The following is a 19,431-nucleotide window of genomic DNA, read 5'->3' as shown; positions in this document are numbered from 1 at the left end:
TATGGACATGTTTTGTGATGATGTAGCGTTGATGTGGAGGACTAAAGTAGGGTAACCTTTGAGCCTTTTTTTTTTTTTTTGAAGAGCTAATTTATTAAACACCACAAAAAATTTTACAACCCATACAGCTCGATGGCCCACTAGATGAGGACCAATATACAAAAAAACCACACACCTAAGACAACCCATAAAAATAAAACAACTACTCACTCCTTCATTTCTAATCTCCTGCTCTATTTGATCTGGGCACCATTCACTCCTTCTACATATCTCTTTACATCACTTGATTATATTGGTGTTTTCCTTCCAGCTTTCAAATTCGCCGTTTATCATATTATCCCTGCTCAAGAGCCATAGATGCGAAAGGATCTTCAGGTTTACCATGATGTCCTCTTTTAGAACCACACTTCTTTGCTCCATTGTACTATGCACGAGTTTGTTCCTCCATTTCCAAATCAACCACAATAAAATGTATCTAGTGTTGGAGATATGGAGAACTTTAAACAATTAGAGGGAAGATTTCAGGAAACTCACATGTAGCCTCCACGAAGTTGTGAGAAAATTCACATGTAGCTTCCACGAAGCTGTCAAGAAACTCACATGTAGCTTCCATGAAGCTGTCAGGAAACTCACATGAAGCTTCAAGGAATTGTTTTTAGCTTACTCCTTAAACCATTCTATAAATAGACCCTTTTGTAACTCATTGTAAACACACCACAAATATTCAGTAAATACATTCTCTAGTTAGTCCGTGGACTAAAGCAATCACAACGATTGCATATAACCACGTTATCTCTTGTGTCGATTTACATTTCTTGCATTTATAATCTTTCGTTCATTAAGTGGGTTAGTAATCTTGTAGAATTACTATCGGTGAGTAATCGTGTTGAATCACTTGCGTTGTTTTAGGTCCTAATATCCTTACAACTGGTATCAGAGCTCAAGGTTTCGACTTTGGGTACGATGGCGGAAGACGGAAAGTTTAGAATCGACCAATTCGATGGGAGAGACTTTGGCTTTTGGAAGATGCAAATTGAAGATTACTTGTATCAAAAGAAGCTACATCAACCTATGTTAGAGACCAAGCCCGAAAGCATGAGCGATGCCGATTGGACGCTTTTGGATTGTCAAGCTTTGGGTGCGATTCGTCTTTGACTTGCTAAGAACGTTGCATACAACGTTGTGAATGAGAAGACGACGTTTGCTTGCTTGAAAGCACTCTCTAACATGTATGAGAAACCTATCGCTTCTAATAAGGTTTTTTTCATGCGACAATTGTTCAATACGAAGATGAAGGAAGGTACGATTGCAACGGATCATATCAATGAATTTAATAATATCGTTTCAAGGCTTGAATCGGTAGAGATTAAGTTTGATGATGAACTAAAAGCACTAATCTTGCTTTCATCATTACCGGAAAGTTGGTTGGGTACGGTTACCGCAGTTAGTAGCTCTACGGGAACTACTAAGCTAGCGTTTGAAGGAATAAGGGATTTGATTCTTGGTAAAGATACTCGTAGGAGAAACTCGGGGGAATCGACATCCAGTTCTTTGTGAAGTACCGACAACCGTGGTAGGAAATTTGATCGCGGTGAGAAGAAGGGTAGAAAGAAGTCTAAGAAGAGGTATCCATCGAAAGATAGAAGTGAAGCTGTTTGTTGGGGTTGCAATCAAAAAGGACACTTTCAAAGGAATTGTAAAAATGGTCCGGCGAAAGGTGTGAACTTGACCGAGGAAGAAAGTGATGATGCACTTTTATGTAGTGTTGAAAATTCTATGGAGTCTTGGATTTTGGATTCGGGAGCTTCGTTTCATACTACTCATGTCAAAAGCATGATGAAGAATTTTCGTCCATATCAAGGCAAGGTGAGATTGGCTGACGACAAACAACTCAATATAGAGGACATTGGAGATGTTGTATTGAAGACTACTCTTGGCTCTAATTGGACCTTGAAAAATGTAAGGTACATTCCTAAATTAAAAAGGAAACTTATTTCGGTTGGTCAATTAGATGATGAAGACACGGTGGTTGCTACAGTTAATGTTGAGTCCGAATCAACTCTATGGCACCGAAGACTCGGGCATATGAGTGAGAAGGGTATGAAGATGCTTGTTTCGAGTGGGAGAATTCCGGATTTGAAAAAGGTAGAACTTGGGTTTTGCGAACCATGTGTATATGGGAAGCAAAAGAAGGTGACTTTTGGGAAATCAGGGAATGCACCTAAGTTGGAGAAATTGGAGCTCGTTCATACGGATGTGTTTGGTCCAACCAATGTAGAATCACATGGAGGTTCTCGCTATTATGTCACCTTCATTGACGACTCCACTCGAAAGGTATGGGTTTATTTTCTTAAATCTAAATCTGATGTATTTAATACTTTTGTGAAGTGGAAAGCTATGGTAGAAAATGAGACTAACTTGAAGGTCAAGTGCTTGAAGTCGGATAATGGAGGGGAATATGGTAGTCTTGAGTTTAAAGACCATTGTGCAAAGCTCGGTATTAGAATGTTGAAAACGGTACCGGAGACACCGCAACACAATGGGGTCTCCGAACGTATGAATCGTACGTTAAATGAAAGGGCTAAGAGTATGAGACTACATGCCGGTTTGCCTAAAACGTTTTGGGCGGATGCGGTTAACACGGTGGCTTATTTGATAAATAGGGGACCCTCAACACCGTTGAGTTTCCGAATTCCCGAGGAAGAATGGCAAGGTAAGAATGTGATGCCCCGTACAAAACCATCGTGTACGAATCATCAACAACAGGATCATTACAAGGTTAAGTACTACATGCTGTAATAAAAGAAGTTGCATTCACGATAAAAAGATGACATCATAACCGACGTCAATTGTTTTACACCAACAGTATGCTTCTACGAATAGCAAGCATGAATAAATGTATGTGACCCTTAGGTCGTTACAAAACATAGTTCAAAGTATTAAAGTTTGAATGCAAGATAAACAGTTCATGCGGTGATAACACTAGAGCAGCGGGTGTCTACGGCAAGACTAGCACGACAGTGGAAGCAAATAACCTTAAGCACCTGAGAAAAACATGCTTAAAAATGTCAACACAAAGGTTGGTGAGCTATAGTTTAAGTATACCAGTAAGTAAGGTAGGCCACGAGATTTCAGTGCTACAAAGAGCGTTTCAAAACAGTATGATAAAGTATATGTTAACCGTGGACACTTGGTAACTAACTTAACGTTTATACCCCCTGAAAGTACACTTGGCAAGTGCGTATGTTTATGAAGTATTAAACACTCATTAAATGCTAGCGCTACTAGCCCAAGTGGGGATGTCAAACCCTATGGATCCATATCTAAGATTCGCGTTCACGGTTCAAAAACCAATGATTAAACGTTACCGAGCTAAAGGGAATGTTTATGCCGTTGTATAATCCACACATATATAAGTTTAAGTACTCGTGTCTAGTATGTAAAACATAAAATCCGCATGTATTCTCAGTTCCCAAAATAAGTTAAAGTAAAAAGGAAATGCTATAACTCACAATGATAATGTAGCGGTAAAGTATGACTCGAAAAGTAAGCAAGTAATGAAGGTTGTCCAAACGGGTCCTCAACCTAAGTCAAATAGTACTAAGTCAGTAAATCGTCCGAATAGGTTTAAAATGTAAATAAGGTTTTAAGGGTCATCATCATTCATCATCAAACAAAAGGTGTAAAGAAAGTTTCGTTCATGAAAGTAGTTTAAAACAAAGGCTGAGTTTGGTCAGTCACCACGGCCTCTATACCTACTGAAATAAGGTGAGACCAGTGGCCATGGCTCCGTCTATGAGTCCTTTAAGTGTGGTAAATATTACAGAAGTAAACTCATCTTCGTTTGACCGTGGCGACGGTCTAAGTGCGAGTAGGTCTGAATTTTCAGCACAACGGTAAATGGACGTAGTGACGATCGGAGGGCCATAAATCCTAAACCGTAACTCGGATTAAGACGGGTCCTATATGAAAAGTTATCTAATCGAACAGAGATATCTGAAAATCATAATTACAGTAGCCCAGGTCATACGGGTCAGACACAGAAACAGTAAAATAGTAGGGTCAGTAGGTTCTGGTGGTTCTTGGTGCTCGATGCTTATCATGGTTCTCATCCTTGATGCATATAGCTTCAAGTGTACAACTCGTTGATGTGTTTGCATCATTTTTACCAAGGTTTGACCATCATAACCCAAGTGTAAGTCTAAGACATGAAGCACGACTCACTTAAGTGTTGCAAGTGTTTTGATAAACCAAAGTTACATCAAAGTCTTAGATCTAACACATACATGAACTTTAAAACTAATAATAAGTTACAAACTTGAAAATGAACTTATGAAATCAAGATCTTAAGATGTAGAACATAGTTCTTAGTTTGATCTTGAAGATCCAAGACTCAAAAGTCTAGATCTAACATAAGTGTACAAAGTTATAATTAAAGAAATCTTACTTACATGTTCTTGAACTTTTAAAGTTAACTTTAGTTCAAGATTAATGAGATCAAAGTTAACTAGTAACATTTGACCAATATTAACCAACAACAAAATGAATTTAAAGTGCATAATATGAAGTAATAAACTAAGTAAACAAGTAAATAATTCATGGTGGTTCATACTTTAAAGATTCAAACCAAAGTTTGATCTTTAAGAAAGTAAACTTTAAAGTTTACTAACATGGATTACAAGTATGCTTTACAATACATGAACTCTAAATCTTTTAAAACAAATAAGGTAGAATCATAAACTAGTAAGTTTATGTTCTTGAGTGTTCTTGTAATTACAAGATAAAAGAAGAATGAAACTAGTAAGTTTGATTCTTGAAACCAAGTAAGTAAGTAACAAACAACTACAACTAACAATTACAAGTCATTAAACAACAAAGAACAAAAGATGATGATGATGAGAGTGTAGCCAAGGGCTACGGTTTTGTTAAAGAAAAGAAGAAGAAGAAGAACAAGTTCAAGTTGCTTACAAGATGAGAGAAAAAGTGAGAAAGAAAGTTGCAAGTTTGAGAGTGTTTTTGAGAATGAGAGAATGTGAGTAAACAAGTAATGAAAAAAAGATTTTTGAATCCCTTTGAATACCCTTGGCTGACGGTTTGCTAGTGGGGGAGGGAGGAGAGTTTTACACACTAGTCTCATGCATGAAAAGCGTTACAAAAGTTGGTTAATGGAGGTATGTGCATGGGGATTATGTTGTAACAAGATTCTTAAGCAACTAACAAACTAGTTCCATTCTAAGTGATACTTACACATGAAAGACATGGGCTAAATAGTCCATTAAAGAAGTAGGGTGGGCTTATAAGCCCAATAACACTAATCAAAGCCCAAGTTCAAGTGATTAACAAGTAAGTCCAAATAAAGCCCAAGTAATTAACTAATAACCTTAGTTAATTAAAATGATTAATAAACTAATCATGAATGCAAATAATATTCTAAAAATATTATTCGTGTAAGTTCGTGTGTTACAAAGACGTGTCGGGCATTCAAAAGTCATGTACGGTTAATCATGGCAACATGTAAATGTAATAACATACATTCGTTTAATCACAAGTATTAATAATAATAATTATTAATAAATAAACGTTGGAAAATCCAGGGTCGTTACATTACCCACCTGTTAAAGAAAATTTCATCCCGAAATTTTAAGCTGAGGTAGATGAAGGAGTCGGGAAAAGGTGAGGATACTCCCGCATCATTTAATCCTCTCGTTCCCAAGTAAACTCAGGTCCTCGTTTGGCATTCCATCGTACTTGGACGATCGGAATCTTGTTGCATTTCAAAGTTTTGATCTCACGATCCATAATTTCAACAGGTTCTTCCACAAAGTGGAGTTTGTCATCAATTGTAAGTTCTTCAAGTGGTATGATAAGTTCAGGTGCAGCAAGACACTTCTTCAAGTTTGACACGTGGAAGGTAGGATGAACTGAGCTCAACTGTGCTGGTAGATCCAAACGGTAAGCAACGGGTCCAACACGCTCCAAAATTTCAAAAGGACCAATGTATCGTGGGTTTAACTTTCCACGTTTTCCAAAATGGGTCACACCTTTCCAAGGTGCAACCTTCAACATTACACGATCACCAACGTTGAATTCAAAGTCTTTACGTTTAAGATCGGCATAACTCTTTTGGCGATCACGGACAGTCTTAAGTCTAGCTTGAATCTGAGCAATCTTCTCCGTCGTTTCATGGACTACCTCGGGTCCGGTGATTTGCTTTTCGCCTACTTTGGCCCAACAAATAGGAGATTAGCACTTGCGGCCATACAATGCTTCAAAAGGTGCGGCATTAATGCTCGAGTGCTAACTGTTGTTGTACGAGAATCCGGCTAGTGGAAAATACCTTTCCCAGGCTTTTCCAAAGTCAATGACACATGCACATAACATGTCCTCCAAGGTCTGAATCGTTCGTTCACTTTGCCCGTCAGTCTGAGGGTGATAAGCAGTACTCATGTCAAGACGAGTTCCCATGGCTTCTTACAAAGAACGCCAAAATCTAGAAGCAAAACGGGAATCGCGATCGGAGATGATCGATAAAGGTACACCATGACGAGATACAACCTCCTTAATGTACAGTTGAGCAAGTCTCTCCATTGTATCCGTCTCCTTCATCGCTAGGAAGTGTGCAAATTTAGTTAGGCGGTCAACAATAACCCAAATGGTATCGTATCCGCCCACCGTCTTTGGCAGCTTGGTAATGAAATCCATTGTGATCCTTTCCCACTTCCATTGCGGGATTTCCGGCTGTTGAAGTAAACCAGAAGGTCTCTGATGCTCGGATTTAACCTTCGAGCAAGTCAAACACTTCCCAACATAAGTTGCAATGTCCTTCTTAAGATTCGGCCACCAATACTGTTCTTTAAGATTGTGGTACATTTTGCCCGCTCCAGGATGAATCGAATATCTCGATTTGTGTGCTTCATCAAGTATAAGGTTCCGTAGATCTCCATAAAGAGGTACCCACATTCTTCCGGCATAACATCGGAGTCCAGTATCCCTAACCTCGAATCGAGAGACAAGTATGTTCAAATGTTCATGAGTTATATTCTCCTTCTTGAGAGCCTCATCTTGGGCTACTCTGATCTGACTGTTGAGATTCGAATGAATGGTGATGTTCAGAGCCCTAACACGAAGAGGTGCCATCCTCTCCTTTCAGCTTAAAGCGTCAGCTACAACATTGGCCTTGCCAGGATGATAACGAAGTTCACAATCGTAGTCGTTGAGCTTCTCGATCCATCGACGCTGTCTCATATTTAGTTGCTTCTGATCGAAGATGTGTTGGAGGCTTTTGTGGTCGGTAAAGATAGTACTCTTAGTTCCATACAAATAGTGTCTCCACAATTTAAGTGCAAAGACAACGGCTCCAAGTTCAAGGTCGTGAGTATTGTAATTCCGTTCGTGAATCTTCAATTGTCGGGAGGCATAAGCGATTACCTTTGAGCGTTGCATCAGTACACAACCAAAACCGCTCTTCGATGCATCACAATAAACAACAAAGTCGTCGCTGCCCTCAGGAAGTGATAGGATAGGTGCGGTGGTTAACTTCTTCTTCAAAGTTTGAAATGTTGATTCGTGTGCGGGTTCCCAAATGAACTTCTTGCCCTTGTGAGTCAGCGCGGTCAAAGGACGCGCAATCAGAGAAAATCCTTCAATGAACCTTCGGTAGTAACCGGCGAGACCTAGGAATTGGCGAATATGCGTTGGAGTAGTGGGGGTCTCCCACTTGCTGATAGCTTCAATCTTGACGGGGTCAACTTTGATACCCTGGTCGCTCACAACATGACCCAGAAATTGTACTTCCTTCAACCAAAATTCACACTTGGAGAATTTGGCGTAAAGTTGCTCTTGTCTCAGGAGTTCAAGTACTAGTCGGAGGTGTTGCTCATGCTCTTCTTCGCTCTTAGAGTAGATGAGGATATCATCTATGAAGACGATAACAAACTTATCCAAGTACGGCTTGCAGACACGATTCATGAGATCCATGAACAAGGCAGGTGCATTGGTTAATCCGAATGGCATCACGAGAAACTCATAATGACCATAACGGGTCCTGAATGCAGTTTTCATCACGTCACTTTCCTTCACCCTCAACTGGTGATAACCGGATCGTAAATCGATCTTTGAGTAAATGCTCAATCCTTGTAGTTGATCAAAAAGATCATCAATTCGTGGAAGAGGATACCGATTCTTGATAGTCAATTTGTTGAGTTCACGGTAGTCGATACACATACGGAAGGATCCATCCTTCTTCTTCACAAACAGCACGGGTGCACCCCAAGGCGAGAAACTTGGTTGGATAAATCCACGGTCAAGTAGTTCTTGTAGTTGGCTTTGTAATTCTTGCATCTCGGAAGGTGCGAGTCTATAAGGTGCGCGAGCTACAGGTGCAGCTCCTTGTACTAAATCGATTTGAAACTCTACTGCTCTTGGCGGCGGTAATCCAGGCAATTCTTCAGGGAAGACATCGAAAAATTCGTTCACAATTCGAACGTCGTTCACGCTCTTCACCTCAGTTTCTACTGTTTTCACATGCGCTAGGACAGCAAGACGTCCCTTCTTCATAATCTTTTGCGCTTTCACGCAACTAATGAGGTTCAACTTCGAGGTACATCTCTCTCCGTAGATAACCAGTGGCTCACCTTCTCCTTGTGGTATACGAAGAGCTTTATCCCCACAGATAATATCGGCCCTTATCTTGCTCAACCAATCCATACCGACGATCACATCAAAACTTCCCAATTTGATTGGTATCAAATTGATGATGTAGCGTGAGGGTACGAAATAGTATTATTTTTAATACAAAATACTACAAAATATGACACAAGTTTTATTAATTTACGGATGGGATATACCTAAACCTTGCTACAACACTATAGGCAGTGTACCTAATCGTAGAGTAGTGTAGTTTTTAGTAAGTCCGGTTCGTTCCACAGGGAGCTAGTGATTACGTACTATATTTTTATAAAACTATATTTATATAAATATATATATATATATATATATATATATATATATATATATATATATATATATATATATATATATATATATATAAGTAGTAATATTATTATAAAAGGGGGTTTTTTACCGTTTAATGACCGGTTTGTCGATTTTATATTTTTAAGCGTAAAGATAAATGACAATAATTAAAGTGCGTAAAATATATAAATGACGATAAATAAAATAACAATAAATAAAATTGCGATAGAATATGAAATAAAAAGATTATTCTTATTTAAACTTCCGTAATCATGATGTTTAACGTTTTGATTTTAATTAATTGTTACTCGGGTTAATTGTCCTTTGTCATGGTTTATTTGATACCTATCTGGTTTTTATCCATAATAGTCCATCGGTCATAAATATAAAGTGCGAGTGTCCTCGTCAAATTACCCTTATACCCGAAGTCAAATATTCCAACTAATTAAGGATTTAAACTGTGATGCAGTTATCACTTCTGTCAACAATTACACCAGTTATCACTGTATGTAATCCACCCCTGTTTTGATTAGATATGAATATTAATTTACCCACTTGATCAGTTTGAATAATCAATTACCCAACCCGAATAATTAATTAAATGATTATAATAGATTCCATATGAACGTCACTAAATAGGACAACCATAATCATTATTAATTATTAGGATAATTAATTTGAAGATAGGTTCGACAGACTCCAATGAGTTGTCACTCAATTAGACAATACCCCCCATCTATTAATAGTCAATAGTCCAATTTTCACAAGTGTCGGTCTTTTGCCCAAACCTTAATTATGGTACAAAATCCAATAACCCCGTCTTAATATTTAGTCAAACATCACGATTACTTCGGCTTAAATAAGCATAATAATAACTTAGTTACGAAACATTAATTTAAAAAGGAAGAACATAACTTACAGTGATTATTAATCGTGTAGCGTTACACGGACAGAGTTTCGACTTTAAAACCCGTAAAACATTCCTTACAATAACCCAATTATTATTAAACTTAAACTAAAATTATAATTATAATTATAAATATATATATATATTACATGTAAAGAGAAAGAAAGAAGAAAAGGTGTACATAAATCGATCAAATGAATTGCCTTTTATAGGCAAATATTGAATTGAAATTTTCACTTATGACCCCTTAACTATGCTCAATTAACAACTTTTTATTATTTATTATTATTCTTATTATGAATTATTTAAATATTATATTATATTCTTGTGCATAGTTGACTTGTACTTTCAGCTCCGTTGCGTCGAGCGTTGATAGTTGGCTCGGGTACCGGTTCCGAATTTTCGAACGTCCTTTCGTATAATTTAATATCTTGTACTTTGCGTTTTGTAACTTGTACTCTTGTCATTTTTAGACGTTTCTCATCAATAAATTGAACCTTTTGAATTGTATCTTATACATTTGAGCTTTTTGGACGTTTGTGTCTTCAAATCTTCGTTTTCGCCTTTTGTCTTCGCACTTATTTATTTAAACAATTACAATGAAAATATAATATAATTACATATGAAAACCTATTATTTAGAAGGGATATTGCTATGAAATATATGTTTCTTTTTAGCCTTATCAAATATCCCCACACTTGAGCGTTGCTTGTCCTCAAGCAATACAGAACTTGAAATAAAAACATACATGAATCACTTTTTTATTCATCACACTTTGTACATTAGTGATTTTGATATGGTGGTATAAACAATGATAGTAACGATAGAACCATGGTTAAAGGTGGGTGTGTCATCCACAGTTGCCTCGGGTTTAGGTCAACGACACTTGCAATCAAATAGACGATTTACTTTCGGTTTCCAAAGCAAAGTGCACATTTGAAAGGTGGTTTACAGTCTCACATGACTATGAAAATGTAGATCCTTAAGAAAATTGGATCTTTATGAAAACATTTGATCTTTTTGAAAATTTAATCTAGCTTTTACCCTAGATAAGTTTTCCGGAATAACCCTTCACCGGTGTTTGCAAAATATTTTTGTGGGTTGTGTGGGTTTCAGATTTGAAAATTTTAGCTCAACACTTGTGGTTTTGTGTTACCCACTTGCTAACCTTGTATTGGGAAAGCAACACGTTCAGTTTACTTGTTCCGTATATTACCTTTCGGTAAACTACCGTCCGGTTGTAAAGGAAAGCGATGAACAAGAAACTGTTAAGGCAATGTCTAATGACATGCATATGATTATGGTCTTAAAACGTGTTGGATGCTAGTACTATCCTTTGTAGGAGCAATAGTAAAGATCATCCTATGATTTTTCGGTCTGACACAAGGTCCTGTCTCCGACCATGCTATGCAACCACCGTTTCTTACGGTTGACACCCGATTTGGTTCAGGTGACCTAATGAATTCTCAGAATTTTACGTTCAATGGTAATGAACGCATTGAAAATAGGTTTTCAGAAAACAAATCGGTTTTATTTTTGATCAAAATATTTTCTCGTTCAAGCTCGAGTTTAGATATCATTGAATTCCATGAGTTTGTAATTCTCAATCTTTAAGGTCAATCTCTAGGATTGAGTAATATCAGTCTTAAAAGCTGATTTTTGATCTTTAAGGAGATTATCCTTTCTGGGAATTTGATTCATTAGTCTTATCAAGCTAATTTGCACGGTGCCCCCCCCATTGTGCGAGATAAATCCTTCTCATGGTTAGGATAAATCTGACCACATGGCGACCCTGTTTGATGCTGAGGTCCGTGGATTTCCTGCTGATTTTAGAGATGACTTTTCTAGATTTTTCGTCAACCTACAGCTGGTCTGGACGACAACTTCATGACCTAAATTAAGAAGCGCGTTTCTTTTTCGGAAGACTTTACTTCCTTTTAATGATGGAATTAATTCATCGTGTAGATCCATCTTTCTTACAGTAAATCGGGTAAACCAGTTAATTTAGTCCAAAGTAAAAGCACCTGTAATAACTTTACAAAAACATGTGATAGATAGTTTTTAATTGAATAACTTGGTACATTGATGTCAAAGCAGAGGGGTATAAAATACTATTAAATTTTAGCAGAAAATACTATTAAATACGATACAATTTTACACAAGATATTTATTTATTTATAGAATGGATATACTTAAACCTTGCTACAACACTTATAGGCAGTGTACCTAATCGTACAGTAGTGTAGTTTTTAGTAAGTCCGGTTCGTTCCACAGGGAAATCTTTAAACAAAGCTCAACGCTATATTAGTTTACTTTTATAAAAATACAAATATATATATAAGTAATATTATTATTATAAAGGGGGGTTTTTACCGTTTAATGACCGGTTTGTCGATTTTAAAACTTTAGTCGCAGTTAAAACCTAATGTAAAATATAAAATAAATACAAGACTTAAATTAAAGCTTAAAGTAAATAATGATAATGAAATTACGAATAATAAAAATGCGATAAAATTAAATTGCGATAATTAAAAAGTACGATAATTAAAAGTGCGATTAAATAAAATAACAATAAATAAAAGTGCGATAATTAGAAGTGCAATTAAATATAAAATAAAGGAAATTAAATATGAAATAAAAGAATTATGCTTATTTAAACTTCCGTAATCATGATGTTTGACGTGTTGATTTTAGTTCTATGCCCATGGGTTAATTGTCCTTTGTCCTGGATTATTCAATATGTCCGTCTGGTTTTTGTCCATAACAGTCCATCAGTCATAAATATAAATTGCAAGTGTCCTTGTCAAATTATTATTATACCCGAAGATAAATATTCCAACTAATTGGGGATTCGAATTGTAACAAGGTTTTAATACTTTGTTTAATGAATACACCAGGTTATCGACTGCGTGTAAACCAAGGTTTTACTACTTTGTTAACAATTACACCAATTACCCTTGAATGTAATTTCACCCCTGTTTCAATTATTCTAGTGGCTATTAATCCATTCCCGTGTCCGGTTAAATGAACGATTATTCGTACATATAAATACCCCGCCCATCGTGTCCGATCGAGTGTATATGGTAATTTATAGGGACGCCCAATTGTAAATCTTTATATTAACATTAACAAACTTTCATTTAGTTAAACAAATATAAAGCCCATTAATAGCCCATAGTCTAGTTTCTACAAGTGTCGTTCTTTTGTCCAAACCCCAATTATGGTACAAAGCCCAATTACCCAATTTTAGTAATTAGCCCAACATCATGATTACTTCGTTTTAAATAAGCATAATAATAACTTAGCTACGAGACATTAATATAAAAAGGTTGAACATAACTTACAATGATTAAAAATAGCGTAGCGTTACACGGACAGAATTTCGACTTACACCCTTACAACATTCGCTAACATACCCTTATTATTAGAATTATAATTAAAATTAAAATATAAATTATAAATATAAATATATTACTTCGTATGAAGAGAAGAAAAAAAAAATTAATTAAAACTCGTCAGAAAACTGGCTATTTATAGGACCTGACCAGCAATCTCACACCATGCGACTCGCATGGTTTTGTGCTTCTGGCCATGCGAGTCGCATGGCCACCCTGGATTCAGCCAACTACTTTTGTTTTCTTCTTGCCGACGTAATATAATAATAATAATATATATAATATATAATTATATATAATTATATATATATTATATTATATTCTTGTGCATAGTAGACTAGATATTTTTGGTCCGTTGCGTCGGGCGTTTCTTCTTGGCTCAGGTCCCGGTTCCGGATTTTCGGACGTCCTCGCGTATTATTTTATATCGTGTACTTTGCGTCTTGTAACTTGTACTCTTGTCATTTTGAGACGTTCCTCATCAATATTTTGAACCTTTTTGATTGTATCTTGTACTTTTTAGCTCTTTGGACCTTTTTGTCTTCAATTTGTCGAATCTGCCTTTTGTCTTCACCTTTTATTATTTAAACGAATATCACTTGTAAATAGAACAATTGCAACTAAAAGCTTGTCTTTCTTGAGGAATAATGCTATGAAATATATGTTCGTTTTTAGCATTATCAAATATTCCCACACTTGAGCGTTGCTTGTCCTCAAGCAATATTGTCTTGAAATACTAGAATCACTTCTTTATTCTTCATACTTTGTACATCAGTGATTTCTATACGGCGGTATAAACAATGGTAGTGACGATATGGTTTACAGTCCCACATGACTATAAAAATTTAGATCCATTAAGGAAATTGGATCTTTTATGAAAACATTTGATCTTTTGAAAATTAAATCTAGTTTTTACCCTAGATAAGTTTTCCGGAATAACCCTTTACCGGTGTTTGCAAAATATTTTTGTGGGTTTGGTGGGTTTCAAATTTGAAAATTTTAGCTCAAAACTTGCGGTTTTGTGTCACCCACTTGCTAACCTTGTATTTGGAAAGCAACACGTCCAGTTTACTTGTCCCGTATATTACCTTTCGGCAAACTACCGTCCGGTTGTAAAGGAAAGCGTTGAACAAGCAACTGTTTAAGGCAATGTCCCGTGACATGCTTTTGATTATGGTCTATAACGTGTTGGACGCAATTACTATCCTTGGTAGGAGCAATAGTAAAGCTCACCCTTATAATTTTTCGGTTTGACACAAGGTCCTGTCTTTGACCGTGCTATGCAACCACCGTTCTTACGGTTGACACCCGATTTAGTTCAGGTGACCTAATGAATTCCAGGTGAATTCCTAGGATTTTACGTTCAATGGTAATGAACGCATTGAAAATGGGTTTTTCAGAAAACAAATCGGTTTATAATTTTGATCAAAATATTTTCTCGTTCAAGCTCGAGTTTAGATATCATCGAATTCCATGAGTTTGTAATTCTCAATCTTTAAGGTCAATCTCTAGGATTGAGTAATATCAGTCTTAAAAGCTGATTTTTAATCTTTAAGGAGATTATCCTTTCTGGGGATCTGATTCATTAGTCTTATCCAGCTAATTTGCACGGTGCCTCCCCATTGTACGAGATAAATCCTTCTCATGGTTAGGATAAATCTGACCACTTGGCGACCCTGTTTAATGCTGAGGTCCGTGGATTTCCTGCTGATTTTAGTGATGACTTTTCTAGATTTTTCGTCAACCTACAGCTGGTCTGAGCGACAACTTCATGACCTAAATCAAGAAGCGCGTGTCTTTTTCGGAAGACTTTACTTCCTTTTAATGATGGAATTGATTCATCGTGTAGATCCATCTCTTCTTTTCTTTCATCGGGTAAAACAGTTTAGTTTAGTCCAAAGCAAAAGTATTTTCAGTTATTTGTTACAAATATATGTGACATATGTTTAAAATAACTTGGTAAATTTTCCCACACTTGGCTTTTATTTTCCTTTTTATCGTCCTCTATTCCATTTTAAATGAATTTTAACATTTTAGTTTGTTTCTCAATTTATGTCCTTTCCGAGGTAACAATAATTTCGGTGTTAAAACCTAGTTTTATCGTTCATAAATATGTATAAACATGATTTTGAATTTATTTAATTGAAAATTTTGAAAAATTTTACTAGAATTGGGTAGTCAGTATATAAGACTAGGGCTGTTCTTTTTTATCAGAGAGCACTAGATTCTAATACAACTACTGCTTTACTAGTATTTTTAATGGTAACCAAGTGTTTAATATAAAAATTTTAAAATCCGAAAGAATTTAACCCCTTCCCACACTTAAGATCTTGCAATGCCCTCATATGCAAGAAATCAGTAACAATTTAAATTATTGAGGGTGATTTGTGTGAAAATGATTAAATTTTTACCAAAGTTTCCAAATATATTGGCGTTTGTTTGCTGAATGATAAATGGTGCACGTCATTTGTTCATTCCGTCTTGTTGTTATTTCACATACATTTTGCATCATTGTCGTCAAAATTACTTGCTTTTGCTGAACTTAATGCCAGTCTTTGAAAACGCGTTGTTTTACCCTGTTTTGTGCATAAAATAGAATACATACAATACAAATATAATCATACATGCAATTTGAAATGGAACTTTGGCATCCCACTTTAAAACTATAAGAAAAATATTAGTACACAATAATAATAAAATATCCAACATTACATAAACATAATAAAATGTTAAGTGTTTAAAATAAAAATAAAAATTACCACTTATCTCTACTGATCAGGAGGTGGGTTAGGAGGAAAATTAGGATATGGATCCCAATTCATGTTCGCGTCCGGGTTCCATGGCTGATTATAGGTGTACTGGTATGCTGCGTCATAATCATATGAATCATAGGGTGGTCTCATCTCTGGCTGATGTGCGGGATAGTATGCGGGTCGGGTCGGATAATACATCTCACCAGGCTGCAACTGGCTTATAATTTGGCGCTGATGATAATCCCATCGGCCATGCTCTCGTTGCCGGGAATGCTCGTAGTCATTCCGGCGTTGCCATGCCTCGTACTGCATATGCCTATCATAGTTCGTCATGTATTCATCCTCCATACGAATACCTAAATCAAGAGCAGTCTCCCGAACAACTCCTATAATGTTGTTCGCCTCCTCCATCTCGTCATCCGAACCTCTCTCTACCTGTCGCTGAGGTCCCTCGTATCGATATACCCGACCACGTCTCATCAATAATACCCTTGCACCGTGATAAAGGTTTGAACTTATGGTTTCACCTCCATCCTCTATTTCGTTCATTGGACCCCCTTGGTGCTTATCTACACCTAAATACTCTCCAATGAGAGTAATGAAAATACCACCACCTATAATACTCCCCGATTTCATCCCCGAAACTACATTAGCGAGATAATAACCAACACAATAGGGAATGTTAACGAAACTCCTCGGGTCTCTAATACACTTAAGGTAGAACAAATCGTTTACGGTCAATTTCTCCTTATTCCTACCCCTTTGTGTAATTGTGTTTGCTAAGAATCTATGAATCACCCGGAGTTCAGCTCTGTCTATATCTAAGTATGTATGATTTCCACTGGCGTGAAATTCATTAAAGTGTGACATACGCCTCCAGACAGCGTTAACATCAAATTCCCTATCTACCCTTTCTCCTTGGGCAATCAGGCTATTACAGTCGGGGCTCAAAAGTTCAGCAGGGGTGTAAATCTGTAAGGCCCTTGCTAAATCTATCATGGACATTCTGTACATTCGTCCACCTAACAGAAACCTAATAAAGCTTCTATCATCTATCCTCCTAACATCACTGTTTAACTTAATAGTACTAAGTAATTCTATACACCATTCCCTATATATGGTTCTACGAATGGAAAATAGGCGCATCCAATCGTTAAACTGAGAATTACCATACCTTTGCACCAATAATTGCCGAATCGGTTCGGCAAGGTCAACTGTTTCCAAAGGTACCCAGTCAATTGCCCTTGGCATTTCAACAACCTTAAAGTAGAGAATGTGCATGTTCTTTTGATAATCTGGATACTCTATCCAACATCTATCAAATCTCAGATTTGGGTGTAACTGATCTTCATTAATGTCTAAACTCAGAATCCTTTGATGTGGAGCGAATTGACGAAACTGATTCACGAATAATTGATCTTGATCGTGATAAGGAATATGTTGCTCCTCCTGTTCTTCTTCTTCTTGTTGCATATGTTGTTCCTGTTCATGAAACATTTCCGGTTCGGGCTCTGGTTGCCTGGACGATGATGCTCCTGAACCTCCAGTATCGGCTTTCTGCAAAACACATTAAACACAAAATTTGTGCATCCAAATATGCATTAGTGTTAGCAAAATAATAACTTGAAACAATTATGATGACCTGTTCAATTCATAACACATTTTATACACATTTTCTTAACAATAACAATTCTACACTTTTACATACGAAAATGTGTACAATGTTTTATCACATTTAAACTCTTAAACATGTCAACAATAATCATTATAGCAATTAAACACTTGTTACATGGCATTCAAATCAAACTAGTGTTCATTTTCATATTTTTGTCAAGTCTACACTTTGTCAAATAAGCCTATACGAAAAATGTAAATCAAGTTCATAAGCATTTATCTCAAATAACATGCCAAAATAATCACTACTAGCAATGAAACAAGTTTCATATAGCCTTTATATCAAATTATCCAAGTTCATGAATTTTTGGACTTAAAAAGTCCACTTTAATTCTCAAAAACATGTTTAGGCTCAAAGTTTGGATCAATTAACTACCTAAACATGTTACACTACTTAATTTAGCAACAATTCATGACAAAAATCGGCCATAACCTGTTTATAACAAAAAGCCCCAAATTGCTCAAGAACACAAACCCTAGATTCTTAAAAATTTGAAGTTTTTAGCTTCAATTTATGTTAAATAGCTTCTATCTAGGATATACATGCATAATATAACAACAATTTAGCTCTAATTACACCTAAATTTAACAAAATCAAAATATAAATTTTCTAGCTCAAGAACACAAAAATTCGAATTTAAAGAGATTAGGGGTGAAATCTTTACCTTTCTCCTGAAGGGGTTGAGACTACTGAATCTAGGCATGATTATTGTGAAGTTTTGCAAGAAATTTGGTGAAAAATGGCGGATTTTTGAGAGGATTTGGGAGAGTTTTCGTGTATATGTGTGTGTGTTGTGAAAGAAGCAGAACTCGGCTGCCTTTTTGATCCTGTCCAGTTTTTAACAGCCATGCGAGTCGCATGGCTTAAGCCTTTCCCCCATGCGACTCGCATGGGGGTATTTTCCAGAATTTTTTTGTTTTTTTTTTTTTTTTTTTTTTTTTTTTTTTTTTTTTTTTATAAACCTTATACTTTTAAAACATATAATTAAATAAAATTTTAAAAATTTTGTTTCTTTTTAAGACGAAGTCGTTTCGGGACGATGCCCTAGTCCGTCCCTCGACAAAATTTTAAAATTTGTCTTTTTGTAGTGATTGTTTTAAAAGCTAAGATTTTTGGGTTTTTTAATGTTTTTGGCATACTTTAAATCAATAAGATTAAAAATAATGATAATAAAATTTCTCGTCCCTCCCTCGGGTAAAGCAATTTCGGTTCAAAGACCTAGTCTTCAACTTACGACGAATTTTAAAAATCATATTTTTAACTTAATGAGATAAAGTAAATTTTTGTTTTTAAATTCACACAACTTAAATATAAAATTCAAAATTAAAAAATTAAAAATTAAAAATTCACACCAAACTTAAAATTTGAAATGCATAAAATTAAAATTCATATTTTAAAAATTAAAAATTCACACCAAACTTAATTTAAAAATTCATAAATTCATATCAAACTTATATTAATTTTTCAAATATTTAAATATATTGTTTTTACAAAGTTTACAATATTAATTTAAGATTTAAATATTAATTTTTAAAAATATGGTAAAAATAAAATTAAAAATCTTTTTGTCTTTTTATCCCACTTTAATCAATCAAATATTATCAAAAATATGCGCCCCTCTTTTCGGTAAAGTAATTTCGGTTCCAAGACCTAATTTAACTCATGACGAATTTTTGAAATATTTTGGTTTGATTGATTAAAGATATTTATACCTTAAGAATAAACGTT

Source organism: Rutidosis leptorrhynchoides, chromosome 5 (assembly GCF_046630445.1).
Source record: "Rutidosis leptorrhynchoides isolate AG116_Rl617_1_P2 chromosome 5, CSIRO_AGI_Rlap_v1, whole genome shotgun sequence".
NCBI classification, from domain to species: Eukaryota; Viridiplantae; Streptophyta; class Magnoliopsida; order Asterales; family Asteraceae; genus Rutidosis; species Rutidosis leptorrhynchoides.
This window is presented reverse-complemented; position numbering follows the sequence as displayed.